Source organism: Pleurodeles waltl, chromosome 10 (genome assembly GCF_031143425.1).
Source record: "Pleurodeles waltl isolate 20211129_DDA chromosome 10, aPleWal1.hap1.20221129, whole genome shotgun sequence".
NCBI lineage: Eukaryota > Metazoa > Chordata > Amphibia > Caudata > Salamandridae > Pleurodeles > Pleurodeles waltl.
The window spans coordinates 137,269,622-137,289,147 of record NC_090449.1 but is presented as its reverse complement, the minus strand read 5'-3'; the positions used below and the strand labels follow the sequence as shown (position 1 = coordinate 137,289,147).

The window sequence follows — 19,526 nt, the reverse complement described above, 5'->3', positions numbered from 1 at the left end:
TAGAGGGAGGTGGCCGTAGGAGGGTTATGTGCACATAGAGTGTGCATGGCTGTTTGGCAGGCCGTGTTGGGTCGGCCAAAAAGACATGTGCACTTTGCATGTTCTCTACCCGGCTGTATAGCACAGCCAAGTGGAGAACATGCCCATGCTCCCATTCCTAGTCTGAGCGCCGAAGCAGGCCACTCAGACCAATCATGACGCTGCTGTTGTTAGTGACAGCAGCATCGTGATTGGCTAGGGGCCTGGGAACAGGAAAAGGATGAGGAGGGAGGGGAAATGAACATAGGTCCCCCATAGGTAAGCTTTTTTTGTTTTTTTTTAAATGTTTCACCCCGTTCCCTCCCCATACCCCTGCCGCACCACCCCCGTTGAGGAATCCTGGGAAGGTAGCTGTCCTTGGTCTTCTGAACAACATTTGCAACATGTATGAATAAGGGATAATCTTCCCTTCTCTCTGTGTCTCCATGTACTTTCCAAGATTCTGCCCTCAGACTCTCTATGTATGAAACAATAGCACGTCTATTTCTAAACTAACAATTTATGAGAAAACACCTGCAATGAAATAACATGTTAGCAGAAATTGTAAAACAGTTTCTTGCGTTTAAGAAATTCAGGCCTAGTCAAACTAAAGTTAAGCTAATGCACATTTGATTTCACGTTATAATGTGTACATACTTGATTCTGCATTCATATGTCAGTTACATTATTCAAGTTAAACTTCATGTTACAGTAAATAAAATTGAAACACAAACTCCAATACAAGTACTTCAGTACTACATAAAACTACATTTCTCAATGTTAACCATAAACATTAGTACACACGTTACATAAACTGTTATAATTTCTAGTACAAATACATCCAAATAACATGCTTTCTAAAGATACATCCTACGATTATATTTCTTTTATAAGGTTAGAGGCACTCAAGATAAATTTTTCTCCTAGCGCTACAGTGAATGCACTTCATTATTGAATTTGAGTGCATCACTTTTTGATTTTGCTTTCGTTGTAATGGTCTGTGCACTATCTGTAATAGCAGCCAACTGGAAATAAAGTTCATCTTCCAATTATCCAGTTATGAAAAGAAAAAATTAATTTTTAAAGCATTTGACAAATTTGTATATCAACCAATCATCTTCTTGATGTTGCTAGGGGTCCTAGCTGATTAGACCTGGGTGAAATTTAAATTACGTGGATGTAATTCACATAATTTCCAGGATTTCACTTTGTGCTTGCTGCAAGAAAATTCACAAAAATATGTCAGTATGACATGTTGCATAATTCAGCAGCTGTTCATTGCAAAATGATAGCACATAGGTTTGTGAACAATCAGAACGCAAGCAGCTGTTGTTCATGGCTATTCTGTTTTCACGCTTTTTGTAGCGCAAAATGGCCCTTCCATTAAAAATTGATACAAGAGGACACATAGGCCCTCATTATGACTTTGGCGGTCTCTGAGCGAGACTGCCAAAGCCACGGGCGCCAGAAGACCACCAGTGCTGGCGGTCTTCCGCTATGTAATGGGTGCTTCCGGATTTCCGCCACACTCCGCACGGATATCTGGCAGTAGCCATGCTGGCGGGCGGTGGCGCTCTGGCATTGCTACCACCTGCACTGCCACACCTGTAGGACACCGCCAGCCATATTAAGACCATTAATAAAGCCTGACGGTGTTGTGCTGGTGGGGCACTACAGGCAGTGGCAGCTCCCCTTCCGGTTCCCTGCCAGAGGACCTCCTCGCCGGACAAGGTAATCGGGCATCCTACAAGGGAGAGGGTGGGAGGTGTTGTTTGTGAATGTGCTGTGTCTGCGTGTGTGTATGAATGTGTGTGCGAATGCGACTGTGAGTGTTGTGCTGTATGCGTGGTTGTATGTGTGTGTGTGAATGCATGTATGAATGTTGAAGTGAGTGCGTCTTTGTATGTCAGTGTGTATGCGTGTGAGTATGCGTCTTTGGATGTTTGTGTGTCTGTGTGTACGCATGCCTGAAAGGGTGTGAGTATGTGTGAGAGAATGCGTGTATGGATGAGTGTAACAATGTGTGAGTCAATGAGTGTATGGATGAGTGTGAGTGGATGTCTGTCTGAAAGTGTTTAAGTGAATGGGTGTATGCGTGGTGTGTGTGGGTGTCTGTGTGCATGTATGCAGGGAGGAGGTGGGGGAGCGTCATGTAACTAGGGGGCATCACTGGTAGCCCTACCGCCATGGCAGTAGGCCTGCTCATAATAACTCCTGTGGTCTTCTGTGAGCCGCCGGGTCAGAGATGAACATCTCTGGCCCAGCGGTTCATACCGCCTTGGCGGTATGAATGGAGATGTGGCGGGTAGGCAGCGGCCAACCCGTCACACTTCTAATGTGGCAATCTTCACCGCCAGCCTTTTGGCTGTGATTCTGCCACATTAACGCCATAATGACCACCATAGTGCCATTGAGGAACTTGCATTTGTGTAATTTCACATATTTTGCCCCAACTTTTATATAATTACACAAAAGTGCACTATGCCAATTTGCGCAAACACCATAAATGGGCCACCTAAATTCCTAGGAAGCAGTTGAGTGTAATCTAAATTAAAATGTTGAATAGTGACACAAGTCTATTTCAATGTAAGAAGTGAAATCAATTCCTTTTTATTTGGGTGGCTTTACATTACTCCTACCATTTTACTTCATTCAGAATTGTTCAGCCATCAAATGTGAGAAGAGGGTCATCCCACTGAGCAGTTCAAGTGTGGAGGTGCACAATTTTTTCCAAAACTCCTGTTGAGTGCGCAGAGTTAGTCTGGAGATACAAAATAAAGAGAACTTTTAGATCTAATTCCAGAGTTATGTGCCTCTTCTTCGATAGTGGGCCACACATGCAAACTCTCAATGTTCTACAAGAGTGGAGCATTGATATTCAAAGCTGGGATGCAAGGTGTAGCATCTAAATTTTTTAGTTGACCTTGGCATAGTTGTCCATAGTGGTATTAAGAAAATAAAGAATTGGAATGAACAGATACTCATGGTTCAGGATGTGACAAGTATAATTGCTGAGTCAGGCATTCATGGTAAAGTTTTAGGATGAGCTCATGGTTAAATTGGATTAAGTCTTTGTCTGTTGGCTATCTTTATCTGTTGGCTACAATAACTGCATTCTGATTGACTGCCAGGATCCTGAATAGAGCTAGGGTCAATCCTACAAACTCGTCTTCACAAGTAACTGCCTTTCCACAGGGTTACTTTTATCATCCACCTGCCATGGAGGCAGGGCTCTTTTTTACATGGAAGCGTAACTACCATGATTCTTTGGCCGGTCACACCACCATTGCCACAGAGAACTGTGATTCCTCTCTGTCACATCTTGAAGGTACTGATTGACTTAAACCAGACCTTAAACCAGACTGAGAGAAGCAACTTCAACCTGTGGCTCATCCATCTTCTTGCTTGAGTTCCATCCTTGACACTCCAACTTCGGAGGTTACCTTGTCTTTAATGTCTGATAATATTTTTACTGCCCCTAGCCACAGGAAGTCAGACAGTGTGCAGCCTCTTCACTACCAGTTCATCTTTTGTAACCTGGCGGGACTTCGTTCTAAGGCCCTACTTCCATGTTGGGTGGATTATGTGTCAAAGTTTTGATTTCTTTGCTTACAGAAGATGTGGGCTCTGGACTCTATCAATATCAATGGATTTAAGATTTGTAATTTAGCCGCCGTACCATCTCATGCTGACAGGCCATGGGGGGGAGTTGTCTATATATGTTTGTGACCGGTTCCCTTATCTCATTATTAGAATTGTTTCAACTTCTTTACATTTTTTGATTATTGTTTGTGCCCTTACCCCTAATCTACACCTTATTGTCGTGAATTTTTATAATAACATCCCCCCTCACGATGTCAACTTAACTCTGTCCCAGCTCGAACAGGAGCTTGATAATATTTGCTGCTCCAAATGGAAGAAATTTCTCCTAGTGTGGGGTGGTGATTTCAACACTCAGTTCTGTCCCTTTCTGTCTAAAGATATTTTTGGAAAGGTTGAACGGACGAATGATGATCAAACCCATTTTTCTCATAATGGCTGTGGTATGTTATGGAATTGCTTACTTTTAAAATTCAGCTTTGGTCGAGATGTGTTCCCCTGCCCAGTTTCTTTTACTCCTACTGTTTTAGGGGTGGCATAATTCCGTCATTGATTTTGTCCAATGTTCCAATAACTGTACGTTTGTTATAGTTGATTTTACAACCATCAGTCCTGTGAGAGCGATCGCTTTTCACAATTGATTTCGCCTAGGTGTTCAGTCATAGATATATTCTAGTGGAACGTACTCTTCATAATTCTGCTCCTACAGTTTGCAATGGTTCTTCTCTGCAATGTTCTAAAGTGAACCCTGGTGTTTTTCTTGGAAACTGGTCTTTACTCAGTGTGACGCTTATAACACCTACTTGCTGATCTCTTCCAATGACGCTGAAATAAAGTCCACTTTCTTTGTACTTGCAGGGGCTAGCAAAGCTACCCTAACTAGATCATCTTCGCAGGTTCATTCCCGAAGGCCCCGGTGATTTGATAGCAACTGTTGAAGAGCCCCTAAACTACGATTGTCAGCTTTCCATAAGTCGCCCCTGTCTTTAGAAAGTGAGAAGCTGCAGAACAGCTTACTATTTAGCATTAAAAAATAGGAAGAAGGAACTGAAGACCTTGGCCTGGGCTTCTCTGAGTGAAGCCTGTGTATCCAAAGACACTTTTGCCTTCTGGCACATTATTAATGGCCCCCTCTTAATGGACAAATCTGCCCCCACCCCCATTCAAGGCGGCTATCAGTGAGTCTGAATGGGTCACCCATTTCTACAGATTGTACTCCAACCTATCCCATTCGAGATTGGGCACTAATAGTACTTCCCTGGACCTTATGACCTACAACTCCTCTAGTTTATGCTTTTCTTTGGATGAAGTCATTGAGGCATTGGAAGGTAGTAGGAGTGGTAAAGCCCCTGGACCAGATGCTATTCCCAGTGACTTGTTTAAAGCAAGCATTCCTTTGTGGGGTCCTATAATAACCAGGTTTCTATGGGCTGGCTGCCACTCCTGTATTCTCGGAACCTGGTTGGAGTCCATAATTGTACCGATTTTTAAGAAGGATGACCATATCGATCCTGCATGCTATTGCCCCATATCACTCCTTGACTCTGTGATTAAAGTGGTGGGGAGATTTCTGTTGAATCACCTGGAGGAGTGGGCCAAGGACAACAATATATTATCTGATCTTCAATATGGATTCCATAAAGGTCTGGGAACTGTAGAACAGGGCTCAATCTTAATTTACTTATCGACAAGTATGCTTTTATGAAGAAGGATCACCTGTTTTTAGCATTCATAGATTTATTGAGTGTTTTCCATAATGTACAACACAGCATCTTATGGACTTTTTTATCAGATCTAGGGGTAAATTTGTCGACCATAGCCTTTTTTTAGAGACCTATACTCCGCAGGGAAAGCCAGAGTACGTTATGGCCTCAAAGCTGAATGTACTAACACTTTTGATCTTGGGAGAGGGCTTAGACAGGGCCGCACACTGACGTCCCTGCTATTCACCCTACATATTCAATAACTTATAGTCTGTCTTGTGCAGTATATGTAGTACCCCCCCCCACAGATTGTGCATAAACCTATACCATGTTTGCTGTATGCCTACCATGCCGTCCTTACGTTGAGTACTCCTCAGGGCCTGCAGCAGTTACCTAATGGTTTTACAGATTTTAGGCCTGATTTAGATATTGGCGGGTGGGTTACTTCATCACTGCTGTGATGAATATCCCGTCCCCCGAAATATAAGTTCCATTACATTCTATGAGATTTCGGTCACAGGTTACCATCTCCTTGTGATGGAGTAACCCATCTGCCAATTTCTAAATCAGGCCCTTTATGTCTAATATCGGTTTGACCCTCAACATAGGGAATACCTTTGTAATGAAGTGAGGAAGGCAATTGCTGAAGTGTCCTGATTTTAGGATAAATAGTGTCAAGCTAGGCCTTGTACTGACTTTTTGCTATCTTTTATTTTTTATTTGATGACCGTGGCCTCTGAACCCCAGCAGTTGATAATAAGTTGTAGTACTTTAATAAATTCATTTCAGCACTCATTAAGTTTGCAAGTAAGTTGGGGTACAAACCAGTAAAAGACATACTAACCATTTACAGCTCTAAATGTGTATCTGGAGCTCCTCATGGGGCAGGCATCTGTGGTTTCCAAAATGCTAGCTCACGCCAGATATTTGAGGTTACATTTTTCTCTTGACTGTCCCTAGCAGTTGCTCCACCTTCGTCTGACAACTAGAGTTTGGGTCCCTTTCCAACTGATTTGATCACCAATCAGCCTATATTATTGTGGCTTAATGTTTGAACCAAAGATTTCACCATTTTAAATTGTATGTTTTTAAAGGATTGTTTTAACCTGATTTATTCTGGCTCTTTTTCCTGGTTTAAATTTGTTAAACCGTTTTGTGTAAATCTCGGTCAGCCTGAATATTTTGATTTACCCGATGTTATATCTAAATTAAACAGAAGCGACCTAAAAAGCTATTGTTTGTCTTTTCTCAACAAAGATTTTCCAAGGAAATGGCCAAATCCAGTGTCATTAAAAATCACTTGACACTAGTTACTGACACAATCCAACCGTACCTTACTGCCATCCATAAACATTGGCATAGATATCTTCCGATACGCTTCAGGCTTGATATTTTTCATTGTTTTATCACCTTTCTAGCTGTTAATGAATGGTCACCACTTCTGATTAACTGTCCCAGCAATGGCCACTCATTTCAAAACACTCAATTCAATGCACCTTGCACTTCACATTTTTTGGCACTACTAGCCTCTAATAGGCCATAATTTCTCTCAGTGTTGGCCAGCTTTGCTGTTTTTACAACAATTGAATTCCCAAGTGATTTGCTGTAGATGTTTCTAGTTTTGGATGACCTGTGTTATGAGTTAGGAAAAATATGAGTAACTCTTGATTTGTTTTGTTTTCATCTTTTTAACTTGTTTTATTACGCATTTTATGTCGACTGCTTTGTGACCATGTATTGTGTATTTTACCTGCTTCTTTGCTTTTTGGTTTTTATAGAATAATAGAGTAAAGCTGATATAATGATGATGATGTTGACTGCCAGGGAATAAAATACAAAAGTGTGCACACTGAGCATATTGATAATTTCGAAGTGGCAAATGTTAGAACAATTTACAAAGTGCTAGTTGGATTAGTCAATTTAATTGTAGAGTTAGTCTCAAGTGTTTTTTTTTACATATTTCATTATAAAGTGGTAATTATGGTAAATAAAATTATATTATGTTGTGTTTGTCAGAATCATAATCTGCATCTGTTGGTTTGGTATTGATGACTCAAAAATATCCTTCCCGTTTGCTGCTTCTGGAGCAAATCCCTGTTCTTTCTAATTATGGTTCTTCTCTCCAAACCTTTGTGAGACAGACTGGTTCTTTCCAGACAATCCACTGACTGTAAGGAATGACAGATATTTTATTGTCAACCTAATATTTTATTGTCAACCTAATTAGCTAATTAGTTCTGGTAATGTTTTGCCATTTTTAAATTCAATAACTCCTGTATCTGTTTCTCTGTTGTCATTGATGACAATAACAGATCCTGTTGAGCTCCCTTAAACTATATGGTTTGACCACAGTTCCACAATGTTTGTAAGCCAACCCAAAGGAGGGGAAGTGCCCATGGGGATGATGCTGGCTGTGGTGTTGAACTGGAGGGTAGATGTGGGGAACGTGACATGCAGGTAGTAGTAGCTGAATGGACTTGTGCTGCTTATCACTGTGGCATCAATGTGAGAGGGCCTCGGCAATCGAAGTGAATTGAACGTAGGTTGAAGAAGATGGTGTTTCTACAGACTTTCTTTGCCCTACATTGTATAGTATTTATTTCATGCTCATGTGAAGACTGTCTCCAACCCCTGTACTTCTACACATCCTTCTGTAAAAGAGGAGTACACTATGCAGCCCTTGTTTATAACATCTATCTAGAAAAAGTGGCATAGCTGTATTTTACAGAGGACCTTACTGTGGGTTTAGCTCAGAATCTGCCACCAGATGATCAAGTATGTTTTTTCAAAATCAGGAGCTTTATGTCCCTGGCTAACTTTAAGTGTTTGTTCCAGCAGGGCAAACTTAGACTTCAGCATTTCGAGAACTGGGTTTGGATTGCTAATGGTAGCATCTTCTCTGCTGTGTCAGATACACCATCGTTGTGCAGCCCACAGTTGTTCAGTAACCTGCACTGCTCGAAGATGCATTAAAATATGTACAAGGTGGAGGTTGAATGGAGCAAAACCTTCTGTGTAATTAGGACGTTTCTTGGCTCACTGACGGTTCTCAACTATTTCCTGGCTTTCAAAGAACGGCCACAATCATAATTAGCAGGTGACTATTGTTTTATGGACTGGAATTTCCTTTCTACATACATCTTTAATGGGGCTCATGTAATACGTAAAACAGAGCTCTCAGAGGTACCTACTATTTGACTGCCGCTATCAGGGGCAAGAAATCAAACTCTAAACCCTCAACTATGGAACAAATCACACTTGTTTGATTTGTTTTATTCAATGGCGATGCCAGTTGTTGGGGCCTTCTCCATCATGAATATCACAATTGTTGCTTGGATACTAATATTTTTCATGGCAGAGCAAGTGGTGCCTGCCCTTGAGCCAAGCACCTTCAAGGTGACTGGGTGAGTGGTGATTCACATACAGCCCAACCACTGATCTACATGTCTGTTGTCAGTTGAGTGGTATGCCTGATAGTCTCCTCCAGTGTACTTTCAGCAAATGCTTACGTTGGCCTGTGCAACCCCAGCACACTTAAAGTGGAAAAATATGTCTAGCTCACAACCTTCTGTACCACATACAATTTCTGCAACCCATTTCTTCCACCAATGATAACAGGAGGAGGGAAAGCACAATCATTTTGGCCAGCTTTCCATTGAACAAAGAAGCCTTTGGATAGTTCTGTTTTATTTTGTGTCCTGGCTGAATATCCAATTTAGTTCCCTCCAAAAGAGGCTTTGCTTGTTCATGTTATATTTTGATTCAAGGATGGTCCATCGTACATTGTACGATGTCTGGTTGTGGGTGAGAAAGTCGATGCCTATTTTGGTGGTCGTTTTTTGGCATCGGATACCCCTCCGTTGTTTAGTAATCCTCACCTTGACAGTTGTTTCGAAGGGAAGAAAAATTGGATATTCCATTTAGCCACTCATAGGACAGGCCTCAACGATGACATTCCCAGGTGTGACCTAAGAACTGAGGCATCCATTGTCGTACACCTCCATGAGAACAATAACAAGTGACCGTGGTCCTATACATATACGTTTCTACTTTACATACTTTATTGGCTCGCCATCATGATCTTTCCTTTAGTTATATATGCCATCTCAGCATAGGCTCTTTGATCTGGAGCCCTGTTCTATTTTGCTCTTGGGTACCATTTCCTCCTCTAGGACTCATACTACCCACCCTCAGCTAGAATACAGAGGCACTATCCCTCTTTAGATAATTGCTGGAATGTTAACAATTTCTATACAGGACTAACTTGTGACAATTGTGTCCTATTGGTGTTTATTTCAAATATGAGGATTTGTTAATTGTCTTTTTTAATTCTCCTTATTTTATAGAAGAGATTGCTTCTATGGGGTTATTTGTTTTTTGGTTTCAATTATAGCTCTGTTTTATTCTTCCCACAGAGACCAATATGGCTACTGCTGCAGCAGGGATTCACCTTAGTTAGGACTCCACGCCCACTCACTTTGTGACAGAGCCCAGCGACGCATCCGACCCCGACTAGCATTCTCTTCAGCGGCTGGCCGGGAGTGCGAGACTGAGAGCACACACAGCAACCAGATTGGGGACCGCCATGCATTTTACTAATAAGAGTCATTGTGCAATTTCACTAGTGTCCTCCCAAAGATGGTGACATACTTGGCACATTGAGCATCAAGTTTACAATCTAGCTCGACACTGGAGGCAATCACACACACCTGTACCTCATCATCCCACCTGCTAGCGATCGTTATCATTTGCTCCACCCTATATACCGTCTCCACTGCTCCCTCATTACCTCCAGGTTGACAGAGAGGGGTAGGTTGCAGCTTTCCTAGCATGCATGATACTGTGAGTGCTTTGAGTAATAGTTCTTACTTTATGTAACTTTCACCACCAGTCCAGTGCTGACTGTTACTTCTCTCTATTAGTTTCTCTCCGTGGCTAGTACAATCCCTGCCATCACCTAAGAGGCCATTTACTAACTCAAATTGGGTAAGCTCTACTGCTTATATGGGATTTTATTCAATTTTTGCATTCCAGATTAGCTACAATAGTGGTTAGCCACAATCACTTATGTGGATGATGGGGCTTATATGGGTGTTTTCATTATATGTCACATGTGTACCACCTACATGTTAACTGTTTGTTTGTTCTTATATGTATTTGCACCCTCACTGAAAAGCATGATTCCATCTAAGCCGTTGATTTTCTACAATTGCCTAATGCATTGCTATGTGACAATGGGGTATGGCCTACTGAATACCATTCTTCTTTATAACTCACACTATATATCTCTTTTCCATTGCAGGTTGGACTTTAGATATTATAAAGTATACCCTACACTTTGAGGGTGACTTTTTGAAATTGGGTATTGTTCCTAATTACCACTACTATAACACCAGTCATTGGTAGGTTAGGTTACTTAGTTCTAACAAAGTGCCCAAATCAGCAGGGACTATACATGGCACGAAATATGCTGCCCGACATTCTCAATTTCCCGTGAGCTGTACCGGATCATTGTCTCCAACACAGCCTCCCTTTGTTTTTATTAATAACAAGAAGTCCCACATATTAAAACTTCCAGGGCCTCTCTTAGTTATTTTTATACCACACTTAACGCCAATCTATACACATAGTACCTCCACTTATACTTCATCAAGGCATCTTATTAGAAGACCCCCAGCAAAGAACCCCCTCGAGGAGTCGTTGGGCATTGCAGATCCGGCTCAACGAGGATCTGCCCATTGATGCAGCATGACACCCATCTTGGTGTGTGAGGGCACTTGCTTCTAAAAAATCTGATCTCCCCAATCTGCTTGCCCAGACCCATCCCGACCTACTGCCTATTCTATTTCCTTTTCAGATTCTTGTAGGAACTGCATACTCCACATGTATATATTAATAGCTATTCTTAATCATTGCCATGTACATGGGACTACATTGGATTATAGTTATAGATAACTTATTGTAGTGATGTATTGAAAATGTCAATAGGTCTGTTTTATATATGTTGATGTTCTGACCTGGTGATAAATTCAATAGGTCTGTCATTTATTTTCTGGCCTCTGGACCTTTGAGAAAGTCAGTAGTTCTGCCTTACTTAAAATTAGTGCCTTTACACTGTTACTTCATGTTTAAAAAACACAGAAATTCACTTAAAAATTAAAGGTTAAAATGAGGTTATAGTTATGTACGGTAATAACATCTGACTTTAGACTAAAAAAGAAATCAAAATTAAAGTTAAAGTAACTGTATAGTTAGGCAATCATGTCAGTTAAAATATAATCTTTTAATCTTTAAAAAACACTGAAATCCAGCATTTGTAGGCAAGTGAAAGTGAGTTTACTATAACTAGCACCCCCATCATGCACTGCTTATAACCTCACATATTACACCACTCATGACATGTTCAATGATGTCATTGATGACATCACTGATGACATTGCTGATGGCATCAGTGTTGTGACTCTTATGTTTCATGAGATAGTGGTCTGTGCCAATATTAATGAATTCAGTTTTAGCCTCGTTGAGATTCAACCAACCATTATTCATCTATTCTTCAATTAGTGCAAACTTTCTTTCTGTCACTTTGGATGTTGTGAAGCAGGTGCAACACTGTTTACATGTCATTGGTTTAACAGTCAGACCATGAACCCAGATGTAGCTGCAGAACAGAATGTAGATGCCCATTAAATGTTGAAGGGACAGACAAAGCATTGAGGACCCACAGATTCCTGCTTTGGAGGCCAATCTTTACTTTAGCCTCATTATTATAAAGGAAGGAGTTGAGCCAGTAAAGAGATGAGCTGGTCAATAGATCAATACATATGAGCTGTAGGGGTCACCGAGATACAATATTCTGACAATGATATAATAGATGTCCATTAAAGTAATTTTGGTGTCAAAATTGGGTTGAGCACTTGTTTGTTACTCAAAAGACTTTGAGATGAGCTTACCAGTAGCTTCCTTCTCTATCATTTTCAATACCGGTGGGGTGTTTGAGACAAGGCAATCGTTTTTTAGTCAAGTGACTCAAAGGTTGGCTTCTTTACAAGTATGTAACCAGGGTTTCTTTTAGGGATGAAGTAATCACACCTTCTCTCAAAAAACTAGCACTTATCTATCAAATAAAAGTGACCAATGCAGCAAAACCCTCATTAAATAACTTGAAGGGGCAAGAATCACCTTTAGAGAACGTGTTGCAAGTCTTATGTCACCACAGACCGATTTTATTGGTTCTCCCATCTGATCATCTTTGTCTTTTAAATCTCCAGAACAAACAGCATCCTTCTCAGCGAGAGCGCACATACTCTTGGTTGAAGCTTGCTCTGCGCCCTAATGTTGCAAATTAACCCAGTTTCACCCAGCTAGCTCAATATTTACTAGACCTATCGCTGATCTGAGTCCAGGCGTTATTGGATTGGCACAATTTGTCTCTGGATGCACAGAGCTCTTGATATTTGCAGATACACCAACTGTCTCTATTTGCTAAAGCTGCGACTTTCACTTGTGTAAACTGCTACTAAAGTTATGCAGGATGTCTGGCAGAACAGACTACGTTCAGGGTGGACTATTATTTTGAAACGCGGCCTTGACAGGGTTATAAGACGTGCTATAAATGGGAGGAAGTGATTCTGGGAACTCAACAGTGCACATGGGGAAAAAAGAGCCTGTCATACCTTGGGGGCTTAGCAGCATTGGGGGAGGGGTTGGTGGCTCACCATTGGTAGGCAGCTAATATGATACCCAGGTGAATGCACATAAGGAACCCATCATGTCACCACCACATTAGTATGTGGATATGACTAATGTTAAATTACCAACAGTTCTCATTGGAACTGCTTTGCGTTTGGTGGGACATAACTGGCATTTGTTGGCAGGACTGCTGCAGTACACTAGTGCTTGACAGTACCAGTACCTCTAAAAATGGCTCATATTGCATTGTAAAATGCCAGCAGGGCTTTCAGAGCAAGTGCCTGTACATCATTAGCAATCCAAAACGTACAATAGATAGTGCCAAAACTTCTCAGCAGAGCTATTATACCTCAAAAAGACCATCCACACAGACCTCAGCAGGACTACTGAGTTTTAGTTGGATAGTACCAGCAGTTCTTAGCAAGACTGTTGGACTTAAGAGGAAAATAAGAACATGTCTCTGCAGGACGTTCATATTTATTCAGTCAATAGATCTCCCATTATTAAGCACCTGGGATGCTCAAACATACACAAATGCTTAAAATCTTTAAAAATTACATGTCAAAATTCAAACATTCAGTGATCAAGAGCAGAAGACTTATTGTCTGAACAATACCCTATTTGAACTATATTACATTTGAATGTGATATTGCTTCTAGGAAAAATCAGAATACAGAAAGCCAGACCTCAGGATCACCTCAGGATGTTGCGCGAAGCCAGGTTCGAGCCTGGTTCCCCAGGTCCAAGGGTGGCATGCTTAAGCCACCATTAGCATCGCTATGAGCCACTTCAGTGAGGTGAATGGCCTATTGTCTCCATTTGAAATAATGATAGGCAAGTAAGATACAAGTAACCATCATCTCTCTTGCTGCAGATGGAAGATATGCCACAAAATGGCATGTAAAGAATCCTAAAACATTTGTCCAATCACATGTGAGTTAGCACCCTGTTTGTTATGTCCAATGAAGTGAGAGGTCACGGATGTTGGGCCCCAGCGGCAGACAACATAATTTCTTACCCGACGGGTGTAAAGGTATTCCTGCCATTTAACAGGATGTAGTATTGTAATTGGGATCAAACAACATATCCTGGTACTGTCCCTCCACCTTTCAGTTAACATAAATCATCATGACTATTCAGAGGCAAGGGTGATGTGAATGCCACAGGGCCAACGTGCATGACAAATGATCAGGGTGAATTGAGCTATGTTAAGAAGAAAATGTTATGTCCCTGACTATATGTGACCTGTCTAGTTCGGTCCAGTGTGTTAACCTAGAATTTTATTTATTTTTTAGTGCTGCTAACCTCCCACCAGAGGTCTTGGAGAGCTTAGGGCGTGGGTAGTTATGAAGTTTATTGGATTGCGGCATAGGTCTTAGCACATCCTGGTGATGGAGAACCACAGACCATCAGCAGTGGTACAAGCGTGTGAAGTTGCCTGTATCCAGTATGCCCCAAGGGTAGAAGTACTGAGTATTCCTGAGAGCCAAGGATGAATAAGGCATGCCAGTTTTAGGTGTCTGAGCAGCCAGGGCTTTGAGGAGCAGTTGAAGAGGACTATCTTGAAGAAACACTGGGATATCCAAATGGCAGAAGAGTAGATTTATAGGGATTCTCAATTTGTCAAAGTCACTTTCCATTCTCAGACGAAATGGTAGGAATCGTCTAATAAGGCCTGAACATGAAATGCACACTCCTCCCACATCTCTTGCATCCAGTGAGTGAGGCAGTCACGAGGCTGCTGTGGGCAAGCGTGAGGCTTCCGGTCGGGGGATAAGGGGACGAACAGTACTAGGAGCAGTTTTGAAAGTTACTTTTTCTTTTACTAAGAAACAGTAGAAGTATTGTGGGGCTTGTGTTAAGTGTCCATTTAATTTATAGCGCAGTTTTCAACTCACCAGGAAGTATCAAGGCGCCTGATAAAATCCATAGTAACCTATGGAATGGGTGCTTGTGTATTTTAATGCTTGTAAAATATTACAGCAAGCATTCACAGAAAACCTGTGAAAAAAATAACACAGTTCATAAAAATAATCCAAGGTGAGAACAAAATGAAAATCACATGGCTATGATTGCCATCTCGTTCGGCGCCTTTTTCCCACCAGGGAAACAAACTGTTTTCCCTACTGGGCCATTAAATGCTCAGTTAACCAGAAACAAGCACCTTACTGCTGGTCCCGGGCTGTCAATCATTGTAAGTATTCCACCACTTCCTGTTGCAAAGTGCATGAAATGAGGCGATTACCCACCACATTTCCTAAGTTACGCTTTTTACATTTTCAGAATTAAACAATTTTCCATGTCGTAATCATTCACTGAGGCACAACTGAAGAGGTCTGACTTTTCCGTCTTTGCGCTCTCCAAAGCTCTCGTTCTCCAAAATGTGCTTCCCCGAGAAACATAATTACACCATGGAACAGTAGCGGCTGCTGCCAGGAAGGGGTGGCGGTGCAGGGGCCACTGAGGGGGTGGGGGACCGATAATCATTTAAAAAAAAGTACCTACTGCCTCGATGTTCCGCCGCTCCCGCCGCCTCAATTCTTCCTATCTTCTTCCTGTCCTCCTCCCCAATCCCGACGCTTCTCTCATGCTGTTACTGGCATGAGAGAAGTGCTGGGATTGGCCTGAGCGAGCAGAAATGACGCTCAGGGAAGAAGAGGGAGCCTGCGCTTGGTCTCCACGCAGCTGTGCAACACAGCTGGGTGGAGAGTTCTAAGTGCGCATGTCAGTAAGGCCAGCCTTGGAGGGCCAGCCAAACTGGCATATGAACTTAGAAGTGCGCATACCACTCCTCCTCCCTGGTGAGGTGGGGGTGGCTGTCCCCGCCCTCACTAAGCAGGAACATAAAGTGATAATAAAATACTTTTATTATCACTATTGTTCTGCTTTCAGCAGCAGGGCGATGCTCCTCCGCCATCGCAGCGGGCCACCCCTGCTATGGAAGGTGTAGGTTCAAATAAAAGAACCAATGAAAATGTCCTCATTAGTGATACTTAGGGGCTACGTTAAGGTGCAGTGGTCAAGAGATGCAGTAATAACCTAGCCACAACTAGGAGGTGCAGTATTACACCTGAATTTACGGGTTTTAGTCAGAAAATCAATAACGTGCAATGATAACGTTACCACTATACATTTGTTTTTGGTGACTTCCCATGGTATTTCCATGATGTGGTGGAGTATTTCTGCATCTCAGTAATGTGGGATTAGTGCTTTGCACTAAAACAGACATATAGTGGAAACACACAGCAATCCATATACCAAAAATGCTTCAGATTATTTGCCCGAGTTTTATGTATGCTGTAACTTATTGGCATAGACTCCTTCTGTGTACTGACATATTTTGTTTAGAGTCCAATAAAGCATGGTGCATTTCATGCACTAGCGTGCATCAGTGTTAAGCAATCATACACGTTACCTGAAAACGCTTATTCGGGTGTAAATGGGAGTTTGTGCCCAAATTTGGGATTAAAGGTTTAGCAGGGAACCCTGTACCTCCTTTTTTCTCAGGACAAATTTCACCAGTGAAAACTTAGAAAGTTATGTCCAGTCTCTTAAGTACTCAGATTGAGGTACAATTTTCATAAATACTTATGCAGAAAACTCACTTCTGTGATTATCCTTCAGTTTCAGCGTTGTAATATGATGTGAATCTTACTCTTGCATGTTGCCACACTTTGCAGAAATGGTAATTACTGGGGGCCATATGTGTGATCGCTGCATTTTTTGAGTTCCTAATTGCGACTTTTTTTGCGACTCGCAATTAGGAAGTCGCAAACTTCAATATACAACATCGTATATGACACTGTCTGCGATTCCCAGTGGGTCGCAAATGGACCTGTCTCATCAATATTCATAAGGAAGGTCGCAATTGTGCGACCCATTGGGAATGGCCAAAATCACAGGGATGGAGGCCTGCTGGGGTCAGCAGACCACCATGTCTGTGATTGCTTTTCCAATAAAGCATTCCCTTCAGGACCCCTTTAACATTTGCAAATGGGTTACCACCAACTTGAAGTTGGGGTAAACTGCAAATGTTTTGAGACCGCATTCTGGTCGCAAAACATTCATACGTCCCCCTGCAAAATGCTATTAGGAAGGGACACCCTTAACACGCCCCTTCCTAATACCGACTCGCAAACCTTATTTTGCGATTCAGTAATAGGTTACTGAATCACAAAATAGGGTTAATATATGTCAAAAGGCTATTTAGCAGTCGCAAATGGCCTGATTCTCCATTTGCAACCGCTAAAACCTTTTGTGCATGTGGCCCCAGGTGTATTACCCATGAATAACCAAGTTATAATGAGATTGTGACTCTAATCTGATGACAAGTTGAGTTTCCCCAGAGCATTTAGATCATGCAGAAGTACAAAAATGCAGGCCACATTTTAAAAATCTTGATCTATATTTTCCAGCACATTGGCCTGCCTATAATTTCACACCCATGTGGAACACGTTATTGATTATTGATCAACTCTTGAGACTGCACATGACCTGTGCAGGGACCCCTGTGGGATTCAAGACACTTTTCAAACTGTATACTTATTGAAAAAGTGCATTCATATGTCCACCTTTATGTTTTTGCGCTAGCCATTTGCCTCCTTACTTCCATCTCCCACAATTAGAATGGGCAAGAGACACACAGATGTATTTGCTTATGTAGGAAAGTACCATCTTGCCTGGCATGTTACCCCCATTTTTCACTGTATATATGTTGCTTTAGTTGTATGTGTCACTGGGACCCTGCCAGCCAGGGCCCCAGTGCTCATAAGTGTGCCTGAATGTGTTACCTGTGTTATGACTAACTGTCTCGCTGAGGCTCTGCTAACCCGAACCTCAGTGGTTATGCTCTCTCATTTCTTTCAAATTGTCACTAACAGGCTAGTGACCAATTTTACCAATTTACATTGGCTTACTGGAACACCCTTATAATTCCCTAGTATATGGTACTGAGGTACCCAGGGTATTGGGGTTCCAGGAGATCCCTATGGGCTGCAGCATTTCTTTTGCCACCCATAGGGAGCTCTGACAATTCTTGCACAGGCCTGCCACTGCAGCCTGAGTGAAATAACGTCCACGTTATTTCACAGCCATTTTACACTGCACTTAAGTAACTTATAAGTCACCTATATGTCTAACCTTTACCTGGTAAAGGTTAGGTGCAAAGTTACTTAGTGTGAGGGCACCCTGGCACTAGCCAAGGTGCCCCCACATTGTTCAGGGCCAATTCCCCGGACTTTGTGAGTGCGGGGACACCATTACACGCGTGCACTACATATAGGTCACTACCTATATGTAGCTTCACAATGGTAACTCCGAATATGGCCATGTAACATGTCTATGATCATGGAATTGCCCCCTCTATGCCATCCTGGCATAGTTGGCACAATCCCATGATCCCAGTGGTCTGTAGCACAGACCCTGGTACTGCCAAACTGCCTTTCCCGGGGTTTCACTGCAGCTGCTGCTGCTGCCAACCCCTCAGACAGGTTTCTGCCCTCCTGGGGTCCAGCCAGGCTTGGCCCAGGATGGCAGAACAAAGGACTTCCTCTGAGAGAGGGTGTTACACCCTCTCCCTTTGGAAAATGGTGTGAAGGCAGGGGAGGAGTAGCCTCCCCCAGCCTCTGGAAATGCTTTCATGGGCACACATGGTGCCCATTTCTGCATAAGCCAGTATACACCGGTTCAGGGACCCCTTAGCCCTGCTCTGGCACGAAACTGGACAAAGGAAAGGGGAGTGACCACTCCCCTGACCTGCACCTCCCCTGGGAGGTGCCCAGAGCTCCTCCACTGTGCTCCAGACCTCTGCCATCTTGGAAACAGAGGTGCTGCTGGCACACTGGACTGCTCTGAGTGGCCAGTGCCAGCAGGTGACGTCAGAGACTCCTTCTGATAGGCTCCTTCAGGTGTTGCTAGCCTATCCTCTCTCCTAAGTAGCCAAACCCTCTTTTCTGGCTATTTAGGGTCTCTGTCTTTGGGGATTCCTGAGATAACGAATGTAAGAGCTCATCTGAGTTCCTCTGCATCTCTCTCTTCACCTTCTGCCAAGGAATCGACTGCTGACCGCGCTGGAAGCCTGCAAAACTGCAACAAAGTAGCAAAGACGACTACTGCAACTCTGTAACGCTGATCCTGCCGCCTTCTCGACTGTTTTCCTGGTGGTGCATGCTGTGGGGGCAGTCTGCCTCCTCTCTGCACTAGAAGCTCCGAAGAAATCTCCCGTGGGTCGACGGAATCGTCCCCCTGCAACCGCAGGCACCAAAGAACTGCATCACCGGTACCCTGGGTCTCCTCTCAGCACGACGAGCGAGGTCCCTCGAATCCAGCAACTCTGTCCAAGTGACTCCCACAGTCCAGTGACTCTTCAGTCCAAGTTTGGTGGAGGTAAGTCCTTGCCTCCCCACGCCAGACTGCATTGCTGGGAACCACGACTTTTGCAGCTACTCCGGCCTCCGTGCACTTCCGGCGGAAATCCTTTGTGCACAGTCCAGCCTGGGTCCACGGCACTCTAACCTG

The 19,526-nt window shown here is 42.8% G+C and overlaps 2 long non-coding RNA genes across 2 annotated transcripts in view; one reads left to right on the top strand and one right to left on the bottom strand.

Moving 5' to 3' along the window:
- The window catches only part of LOC138260722 (uncharacterized), a 48,295-nt gene extending 36,079 nt beyond the window's left edge, over positions 1-12,216 (top strand). Inside the window, exon 4 of the long non-coding RNA XR_011198940.1 lies at positions 9,737-12,216. This is a non-coding gene — a long non-coding RNA (uncharacterized lncRNA). The remainder of the gene's footprint in view (positions 1-9,736) is intronic.
- LOC138260723 (uncharacterized) overlaps positions 1-15,578 on the bottom strand; it is a 166,754-nt gene extending 151,176 nt beyond the window's left edge. Inside the window, exon 1 of the long non-coding RNA XR_011198941.1 lies at positions 15,516-15,578. This is a non-coding gene — a long non-coding RNA (uncharacterized lncRNA). The remainder of the gene's footprint in view (positions 1-15,515) is intronic.
- Positions 15,579-19,526: the final 3,948 nt, after the last annotated feature.